Source organism: Anser cygnoides, chromosome 5 (genome assembly GCF_040182565.1).
Source record: "Anser cygnoides isolate HZ-2024a breed goose chromosome 5, Taihu_goose_T2T_genome, whole genome shotgun sequence".
NCBI classification, from domain to species: domain Eukaryota; kingdom Metazoa; phylum Chordata; class Aves; order Anseriformes; family Anatidae; genus Anser; species Anser cygnoides.
Window position 1 is genome coordinate 10,027,793 of NC_089877.1, and position 10,620 is coordinate 10,038,412.

Sequence of the window (10,620 nt, forward strand, 5' to 3'; positions counted from 1 at the left end):
CAGCCTTTCTGCTTCCCCGCCTGCACCCTCCACCCCAAAACAGCAGGGCACGCATTACTTTAAGCTACCCCTAAGTCACACCTCTCATTTCCCCAAACGAGTTAAAATAAGCATCCCTGCTATCCTGCAGTCAATAGCACATGAAGAGCAGAGCGATTTATCAGAAAGAACAAACAGCTGGAGGAGTAATTGTTCACATAAGCAAACTGCAGAGGCTTTCTTACAGCTCTTCATGCTGCTGTGACGTCCCTCTTCCTGATTTCAAAGCGATGACTGCGGCAGCACATCACACGTGCAGCTTGACAAGAGGAACAGAGCACACATTCAGCTCTTACAAACACAGGCAAACGTGGCGTGGCACATGAACGTGGCTGCTATCTGCTGTCTAGGGGCTCAGTCTGTTTTCCATTAAGGCAAACACACTTTCTCCAATTCCTACCGCACGCTTCATGTCGCGTTACTTTTTGGTACCCTCCAGAAGTTTCTCTCTCTCTGCTTTTTGGCCCTTCAGGGATGAATATAGAGAGAGCAGTTTTCTGCAGCCTTAAAGATGGCTGTCCTGGTTCCAGTTAGGACAGAGTTAATTTTTCCTCCTAGTAGCTGGTAGGGTGCTATGTTTTGGATTAGGATGAGAAGAGCGCTGATAACATGCTGATGTTTTAATTGTTGCAGAGCAGTGCTTACACCAGGCCAAGGACTTTTCGGCTTCTCGCTCTGTCCTGCCAGCGGGCAGGCTGGGGGTGCAGCAGGAGCTGGGAGGGGACAGACCCAGGACAGCTGACCCAAACTGGCCAAAGGGGTATTCCATACCATCTGACGTCATGCTAAACAATATATAGGGGTGGCTGGCTGGGGTGGGGGGGGGCCGGCTGCTCGGGGATAGGCTGGGCATCGGTCAGCGGGTGGTGAGCAATTGCATTGTGCATCACTTGTTTCGTACACATTATTATTATTAATACTATTATCATTATCACTATTATTATTATTATTGTTATTATTATATTCCTGTCTTAATAAACTGTCTTTATCTCAACTCACCGGCTTCACTTTCCCGTTTCTCTCCCCCATCCCAGAGAGGGAGGGGGGAGGGTGAGCCAACGGCTGTGTGGTGTTTAGCTGCCAGCCGGGTTAAACCACAACAATGGCCCAAACAAAGGTGTGTACAAAAGCTCATTTAGCACAATTTTAATTAATTAAGGAATTATAGCAAAGCAATAAGTGCTTTAGGGCTTCGGATGCAAGACAAAAGAGAAGGTCCGCTGGGCACAGACCCATAGAGAAGTGGCACGACTCTGCTCCTCCTCACCCCACACATGTTAGAGGCAAGACCAGACCAGGCGAGCTCTCCGCCTGGGCCTTTCAAGAGAAATATATTGTCTAGTTGCAGGCAAACTTGGTTTCTTTTAAATATTTTTTTTGCTGGACTATTTGTAACCATGACTAGCTTGTTATTTAAGGTTAGGAAAAAAATAAAGAAGGGCTAATAATTTGGAGATTACAATGATGATACGGAATATCAGAGTATTTCTGCAGACCAAGAGAAGCTATTCTTTTTGCAGAACAACACACAAAACCTTTTTGTAATGTGGTATTGTCACTCAGTTAGCAACCTATATCAAGATAAGGATGTGCGTACATAAGGGGAGTGAAATTATACAGGCAAAACATGATGAAGAGATCCCTTAGAAGTATGTTCAGAAAGAAAAGTGAAAGCAATGCAAAAAGTAAATAAATAAAAACATGTAAAAGATCAACGGTTGATCTCCAGGTCCTGCTAAAAAAATCTCTTCCTTTGATTTGCGTTTTTTATGAAATATACAGGGAAAATGTACTTTGCACAGCACAATTTCATTGGAGTACGTGAAGCCTGTAATTCAATGAAAGATGCCAGGTCTATTCAGTGTTAAGCCACTTCGCTCCTCAGGAACTGTCTAAATTTTCCATTCTCCTTTAGTATGATAATGCAGGGGTATATGAAGGTGGGTTGTGATCCTCAGCTTTATGCCAAGTGGAGACACTTATTAAAGCAGTCCACACACACTACAGGATTTCATTAATGGTGATCCTCAAATGTACATCATTTTTGTATTCCTATGTTTGCTGTGAAACTGTTTCTAAGTGCTTTTTGCAGAGCTGAAGCAGTATTCTTACTGCTTATTAACAACTGAAGAGCAATGTTGAGATTACTTTGGTTTCTGAGGCTTTTAACAGCACAGAAATAGCGAAGCACACACTGCTTTTTTTATCCTTTTCAAGTGCACTCTGTGCTTCCTTATCCTTAAATCACCTGCAGCAAGATCTCAGCTCTCTGCTTCCTTCCCAGTGGTGACATACTTCCTTAAGTGCTTTTTGACCAGACTGGTAACTCAGCATACATGGTGTTCTACTTTTGCTGTATGTTATCCTCATTTTAAAACAAGCTAGGGCACAACATTGCAATTTTGTTCAGTCTTTGTCTGCTGCCTTTTGATGAGATGCTCTGGGCTCAGTTGGCTCATCCTGCTGTCAGTCCATACATCCTTTGCTAACAGGTAGTAAAACTTGTACAGTTAATGTAACAAAAAGCCAGCTAACAGTCTTCATTTGCTAAGCTACTTCTGTACTGAAATGAAATAACTTTTCTTATTTTATTAATACTCTGCTCTTCCTTGCCAAGCCCTGCAAGAATCTGAAACAGCCAATGCAGTACCTTTCCCCAGCTATGCCTTCCTTTGACCCCCTTCTCTTTGCCTTGCTCATCCTCATGTGCTCTACCACTCTCTCACATTCTTTTGTTGGGAAAATTGGAAAAAAAAAAAAAAAGAAAAAAAAGAACAATTCTCTAAGACCGATTTTGGAAACTTGCTCTGAAGCCTCAGGACTCTCAGCACTTCCTGAACACAACAGAACAATCACAGGACTCATCACAGATAAAACATCCCAATGTGGTAACTGGGGAGCGATCCAAAACAGGATGGGATGTCCCCTAGTCCCACCTTTTAAGGAGTATTTGCCACAGTGTCTAGGTGGAAGACCGATGATCCGAAGGACAGCCTTATCTCCTCAGTGACAGCACCGTCCAGTCACCAGGAGCACCGCAGCCTTCCTGACTTCTTTGGTTTTGCAATCGGGTCAGCGCCTCCATCCAGCTCATACCTGCTACAGGAGCTATTGCAGGGGCTCCTCGGCCCACGGGCTTGGCTGCAATACCTGATAACTTATTTTGACCCATATTGGGAGAAAAACTTCCTTCTGCACCATATCTGCGTCATTACTGGAAAACAAATCACTACCCTGGGTAGATAAATAGCAAGCTACTTTCCTATCCACTATTTCTCCCTCTACAAAAAAAAAAAAAAAAAAAAAAAAAAAACGAAACTAGGCAGATTTGGGAAGGGCTGAAAGGCACAGCTGAGACTTCATCTTTTTTTCCCCAAAAGGAAAACACTGAGTTTTCCTAACTGTAACCCAGCACTGCCTGTACGGACACCAGAGTTCACAGAGTGCATTTTGGACTGAAAGTCAACCTCAGCTGATTTTTTTTTTTTTTTTTGAGAACACCCCAATTATTTGAAATCCAATGTTCCAGATTAAAGCTTATTTTAATACAGTTCGCCAGCTCAGTGCCGTTGAAGAATAGGATCCTATTCTCGGTGCCAGTTCTGCGTTTTTCTCTGTAAGCAGGTATGCAACAAGAGCAGCCCCCGTGCAGCCCGAGTGACCCTGCTCAGCAAGCATGCAACTGGCTTTCCACATCTCTGGCCCCGTGCACCCAGGCATGCAGGAGGGGACGTGGGAGGAGTGCTGAGACTTGGCTGTGCCGGTGGGCACCCCTGGCTGGAAGCCTCACGCGACCCGGTGCCGCCAGGGAAGAGCAGTCCTGCAGGGAGGACTTCGTGTCCCGGAGGAATAAATAAGCTATTTTGAAACTATATGCAATACCTCCAGTTCCCCAAATTACCAGGTTGTAATGATCTTTGTATAGATAAATAAGCGTGTCTTTGTGAGGAAAAAGTAATCATTAAAGAGGAGCCTCTTAAGAAAAGACAAAGTCCACCATAAAGGAAAGATTGTAACCTGTAAGTTTAACAGCGACTTCTTAGTGACACACCTTGGATTTTTAATGCATTTTGCACTCCAGAAGTTTGCTGTTTCTCAACAAATGAGTTACCATTTCCTTTCCAGCCACCTGCTTTAATACCTTTAATCCTCCAATGACTTTTTCACAGTTCTGTATTGAAATGTATTGAGTGGCAAGCTGAAAAATAAGTCAGTCGGGGTGCAGTGAAACACTTGCCTACTATATAGCAAAACAATCAGTTCATTATCTGCATTATCAGGGGGAAGAAGTGTTTTTCAAATATTTCAGCAGTGAACAGTTATTTACCTGACAGCCACACTGTAAACGCTTTTTGGTGAAAACAATATATACCAAATAGAGGAACGTCCTGATCCAAGTGCAAGAAAAGAAGCATTTAGAGAAAAATATGCAACATGTATTTTTATAATCCTACTAAGAGAGGCTGTCACTCTTTATGAATACTATTCAAACTCGACAGCCACAAGAACAACTTAATTTTGAAAGTTGAATTAGATGTATGTATAGACCTAGGCACTCGGAGCAGCACCAGCAAGTCAATGTCCAATGTTAAGCCTGAGTTGATATTATCTTCCAGAATGATTCTCATGATTACAATAATTGACAAATCCCAGACTTGAGCATTTAACTCAAGCACCAGAGTGCAGAAACTACAATTTTTTTAGGCCACTTAGGAATGGAAAATTCAACCTCTTGTCAGTACTAACGATCAGTCTGTGATCAAGGGTCAGGATTTGGACCTGTTACTCATGACAAAAGTATTCAACAGACCAACTCAGCTGAAGCTAGTGAGAATATTCATGGTCTGATGATCGAGCATCAGACTACACGATACTTGGCTGCCTCAGAGAGGTATGACTTCTGTCATCTGAAACCAGCGCTTACTCCAGCGGGAAACGTCTCCCATGCAGAAAAAATAATTTTTTACTTTCAGGGCAGTATAATAGGCAAGACTAGCTGCCAGTATTCGCATGTGAAAAACAGAAGTTTTGGAGCCGTCACAAAGAAAAATCATACCAGAAGATTCATAAGAACAGAAACACACTCAAACTTCTGTAGTAGCAGCCTGTGCATGTGTGCCAGCTTGTGTACTAGAAGATGCTGTCTGGACACCATTTGACTTGATTATGAAGTGCACTGTTCTTTATTCAGGATAAAAAATACAAAATAGGTAAAATCTGTTTGTCAGATTCAATATTTTATATATGCATTTGTAAAAGAGAATCTTAAAAATCTCTGTGTTTTCAGATACTTGGCTGCATTTTTGAGCTTTTATGCATAACATTTCCAACTTTTCTTTTATCAATAATAAATAGACAACAGACAACTGGTACTGCAGGGGAAGGAATTCTTAAATATGCACTGCTTCCCCATTGAGTTAGCCACATTACCTGATCAGGTTCCATAACTACTATTAGAGGCAAGGTTTGGGCTTTTTTCTTCCCACACCATGCCCACAGGGTAAGCGACTGGATGCAGCAGGTCACCCTGTACCCTCTTTAGCACTTACTGTGTGTCAGCACGCTGTAACTTTTCCTGCTCAGGGAAAAGTTGGTATCTCAAGACAGTAACTCTCCAGTGCTACATGGGGATTATCATACAAGAAAAGGAATTTATCTCCAAGACCCTGAATTTCTCTATCATAAGGGAGAGAGGGAGAGAGAGAGCAGAATTTCAGGATGCACTTGTCTGTCTTCATTTTATGGACTTAAATAATAAAGTTACATTATTTCTTCCAAAAGCAAATTTTCTGTGACAAAGAGAAAGCCACTTCAGCACACCCTTATCTTGGATTAATTCTGTTGTTTGTGTTTGGTCCTAGATATCTGTTTAAGTATCATTGTGGCTACCTAATGGTAGCAAGTAAGGAGGAGGGGCTGGTCAAAGAGGGCACCATCTGGCCAGCTTTGTGCCACAGATCTACTTCCTCAATCAGATTCGGGTCCCATTAATTCAAGCCCTATTAGGTGTCTTAAACAGACCATTTGACCATCCAAGAGCATCTCCTGGCATTTATTGCTTTATACATTTACCTGCATGCACCTTTTACAACATACTTTGTGTTTGGATTTTCTGTGGGCTCTTCTTGTCCTTCTGTTTTGCAATCAGCATGCATGGGACCATTTTCACCATTACCTGCCCTCTTCTTTCACCACATCTAAAGATGTTGCCCAAAATCACTGGGAGTACTGAGTCCTGAATGGGCAGTTGCCAAAACCCCAACCTGTCACCTAGTCATCATTAACTGAACTACTGAATATGTTTTAGGTACTTCCTTAAAGAATATAATGAACCCTGCTTGGGATTTCCAGTATGTATTTATGTATTTACTGCTAATGAAGAAGGCTAGGATCAAAGAGGCAAGAAGAATAAAAAACTTTCTCAGCCTCAAGAGGAAAGCGTCATGGAAACTGTTCACAGAGCATTTCTTTATGCTTGTGAAGGCTGACTAACGAATCACTTTAACAGGGATGTTTCTACAGAACACAAATGGATATTTTTTAATAGAAGTCATTGGGCAAAACCAGGAAGGTGTTTGGGACTGAAAACTTATATTCTAGTGGTTTTGCAGTAAACTGTTTGGTCCTCTGTCCATGGTTAGAGCTCACCATTTTTGTAGATGCTGTCTTGCAGAAAGACTATCGCATTTTTTTTTCTTTTTTAAACAAAAGTTGTTACTTTTCTCCCATTGTTGAAAAGGAGATTCTACTTTACCAAAGAGTAAGGTTGATCTTAAAATTCTTAGCGTCTTTTAAGATGCAACAGGCTGCCTCTTATAACAAGAACCCTCTGCCCAAAATCAGACCCTCAAGATTTGAACACATATCAAGACCAATACTTGATATATCCTACTAGTTACAAATGAGCTAAGTTAGTTTAGGAGCTGTGATCTAGAGGGATATTTCAGATTGGTGCATTAGAATGTCATGCAAAGTTTTGATTGAGGAGTTTGTTTTACTCAATATAAACCACAAATATAGTTACGTATATGCAATTCTACTAAGCAAAGCTGCCTCTTCCCACACAACACACTCCCCAATGTGGAACTATTTACTAGAAAAAGGTCTTCCAAACTGAAATATGACTTAAAATTTTGAAGAATCTATGTAAGCATTAATATGATAAGATTTCAAATATTACCAATACACTAAAAATCTATTTACAACGAAGCTATTATCTCCCTTTTCAGACTGAAAAAGGGTTACAGCTAGAACTTGGGTTAATGGAAGCAGAAACTCCACTAGAGAAAAGTCTGAAAAATCAGTCCTACATGATGACATTTATTGAACAAATAAGACAAATACAACCAATTATTTACCCCACCCCCCAAAAGATGTCAAAATAGGTAAAAAAAAAAAAAAAAAAAAAAGTACTTAAAAGAATCTCACTGAAATGAACAAAAGCAGGTAACGCACACAGCCTGAGACAGGATACAATTTCAAACAAATACCTGATGAAAAATATCCTCCTTTCATATGCTATCACCTGTGAAACACCACAACTTCGGGTAAAGGATGCTAACTTAAAATATAGCGGTAAAACATAACTCTTCAGAAATTCTTCACCTTACAATTTCCAATGATTTCATATATTATACATTTTCTTCTCTGGACATCTCTTCTCTTCTCAAAAGCCTTGAAGTCCTGCCATCAGTAGACTTCATTAGCAAGCAGCACGGAAGTCCATAAAAAGCATTTGTTGCAAGTAATCTCCCCAGCTATCTGAAAATCTACCGACAAATCCCTCACAGTGAGAAAGTTTAAGTGCTAATCACTTTTGAAATGCTAGTTAGTCATTGAGTATTGTCAAATATGGCCTTGAAGTGAGTGGTTTACACCCAATGCATGTTGTCAGTGGTTATGCAATATGACACCATCCCACGTGGATGGCATGTGGGCACCAAACCTTGGCAGATGTCTCAGTTCAAACATGTTCTTTCTATATTAATATCTAACTGGCCTCATAGCCTAATATGGATAGAAAGCAAAAGGACTTAACAAATTCAAGCTTGGAAGGTTAATTCGCCAGAAAATAAGGAAATCCCATAATTATTATAACTATCCAGATATGAGCTATCATGAGACACTACAGTCATTGAATTGATAGCAGGAGGATTTTTCTCATGCTTTAATGGAGTCTCTAAAGCAAAGCTTTTAATTGAAATAATTGCAAATAAATAATTGTGGCTAAATTAATTTAATATGATGAAAGAATCTAACAAGTGCTTAAATACTATCAGTCCAGACAGAAGAATCTAACAGATGCTTAGATATTATCAGTCTAACTCTCCTCATACCTCTGCTCACAGAAAAAAAGCCAAGACAGTTGGATACAAAGGTGATGGTCGCCCCAAACACACAACTGCTTCATGCACTCGTGGCCTCACTCCATTAACCTGTGCAGCAGCAGGTTTTGACAACCGTGAGAATCCTACTGCTGAACCAGAATCTTCACGTTCATGACACGTGAAATTCAGCCCTGGATGCCCATCCAGCTGCAAACAGCCTCTAGAGGAAAATCCAAATTCTCGAGTTGGATTTCTTGTTCGGTCTTTTGTGGAAGGGTTATATGGAAACTTCAAGATATCAAGCTGCTTCCTTGGGCTGTCCTGGCTAAATGAAACTTCCATTTCACAGGGGTTTCCACAGGAAAAATATAAAACTATCATATTTTCCCAGGAAATACAATTTCAATTATTCCCAGCTAGGGATATCATCAAGAGAATACCAAGTGCTTGGTACTATTTTAAAATGATATTTCTCCTTTAAAAATTGTATTTTTAAGCTCTCTTTTATTTAAAGTGGAATGTAGTCTTTTCTGAACAATACCAGTAAGATATGCTGAAAATGTATCAGAGGGCTATAGCATCCTAAACATACAACTGACATTTCTAACTTGATTTCCAGTTTATTGTCCATTGACTTTTGCCTACTTTCTGTGCAAAACACAATCGCTCCAAAATACTTTTCTTCTTGAAAGACCATTTAAAAAAAAACCAAAGAAACAAAAGAGATCTCTGTAGGCCTACATTTATGCTAATAGGAATATTACTATCTGGAAAAGCTTCCTGGAATCAAACCCAAATTCCTGTGTGCTGAACCCATATTAGCCAACAGGCAGATTTATTTGTCATTGGGTGACAGCCTGGTCGGCCCAACTACTAATTAGCAGTACTTTTTGATGGCAAACAGACCATTTTAATAATGTGCTCAAGCCAGTAATAATATATTACAATACACTTCTTTTCCTAGAATAGATGTTACAGTGATCTTGTAACATGACTGGCACAGAAATCTCCTGACCCAGATTGCTGTTTTTTTTTATTATTATTTTCAATCCCAGACCCTACAAACCATGAACAGTTTTTCACCCTTTTCAGTTTTAGACTGATGCTGCCTTACTACAAGAGATGCAGTTTAGTGGCCCACTTTTAAGAGGAAATACCCACAAGTTCGTTTCTTTACAGCTTTTTGTGAATTCACGCGTCATCGTCATCACTGAGCTTGCACTGAGCAGTGGTTCACGGGAAGAAGCACGCAGACGCTCTGCTCACTTAGCCCTACATGCCTGCATCCATACCCCATTAAGTCAGCCTCCTGCCAGCCTGGGTTGATGTTTGACCCCAGAATCTTGCTGTTGTAATAGCATGGCTTTTACCGTTGCCAAAGACATTTATTAATCAGACTCTGTAGGTATGAATCAAAATCTCAAACCTGCAGCAAATGTCCATGCTCTTGCAGTTATACGGAGAGGAAGAAGAAGAAAAAAAAAAGCAGAAGAAAGACTGACAAGTGAAAGTTAATGCTTTTTTGAAAGTGGACACACCTTAAGACATGTTCTGTACAAAAGAGAAATATTAACCAGTGATGGGGGTACACTTAGATAAACAAATTACTGTAAGGCGGTCAGATAAGTTTACAGAGCACTACCTATAACGGCTCGCTTTGATTGAACGCAAGTTGGTTTATTGCTCTCTCATCTGGTCCCTCCATCACGCTAACTGCAGGTTCCAGCACACAAACAATTGCTGTGGCAACAAACGTGGCTTTAATTAATAGCCCAGCTTTCTCAATGGCCTAGATTAGACCTCACAAATGTGTACTTCACTTTTTAAAAACTTCTGGGGACTAAAAGTTTTTCAGCTATAGATGAAGCATTGCCTTTTGAGAAATATCTTTGCATGGTCTTTTTTAAACTCACACTCTGCAGCAGCAACAGGCTTGGCCATCCCCCCTTTTATACTCAATCTCGCTGAAATCAGCTGCAAAAACTTTCCACACTCTGCAGAACACAGGGACAGAGGTGGAAGTCAGATCCAGCCACAGGCTGGATTTTCTTTGACTCTGCACCATGAGCTGAGGGTAGCTGTGCATGTACTTCTCCTGAACAGATGGATAGGATCAGGCAAAACATCAGCTCTGGATGCCTACTAACTCACTGGGTACAACCAACACAGCAAGACCACCTCAGTTTATGGATAACTTAAGTAGGTGTGGTGGAGTGCATCCATCCTAAGGCAAGGCTGAAAAGAAGGACTTTGG

General features: G+C 40.7%; 1 long non-coding RNA gene across 1 annotated transcript in view; it reads right to left on the bottom strand.

Moving 5' to 3' along the window:
• Positions 1 to 10,620, bottom strand: part of LOC125180650 (uncharacterized) — a 112,206-nt gene that overhangs the window by 86,055 nt on the left and 15,531 nt on the right. The window lies entirely within an intron of this gene.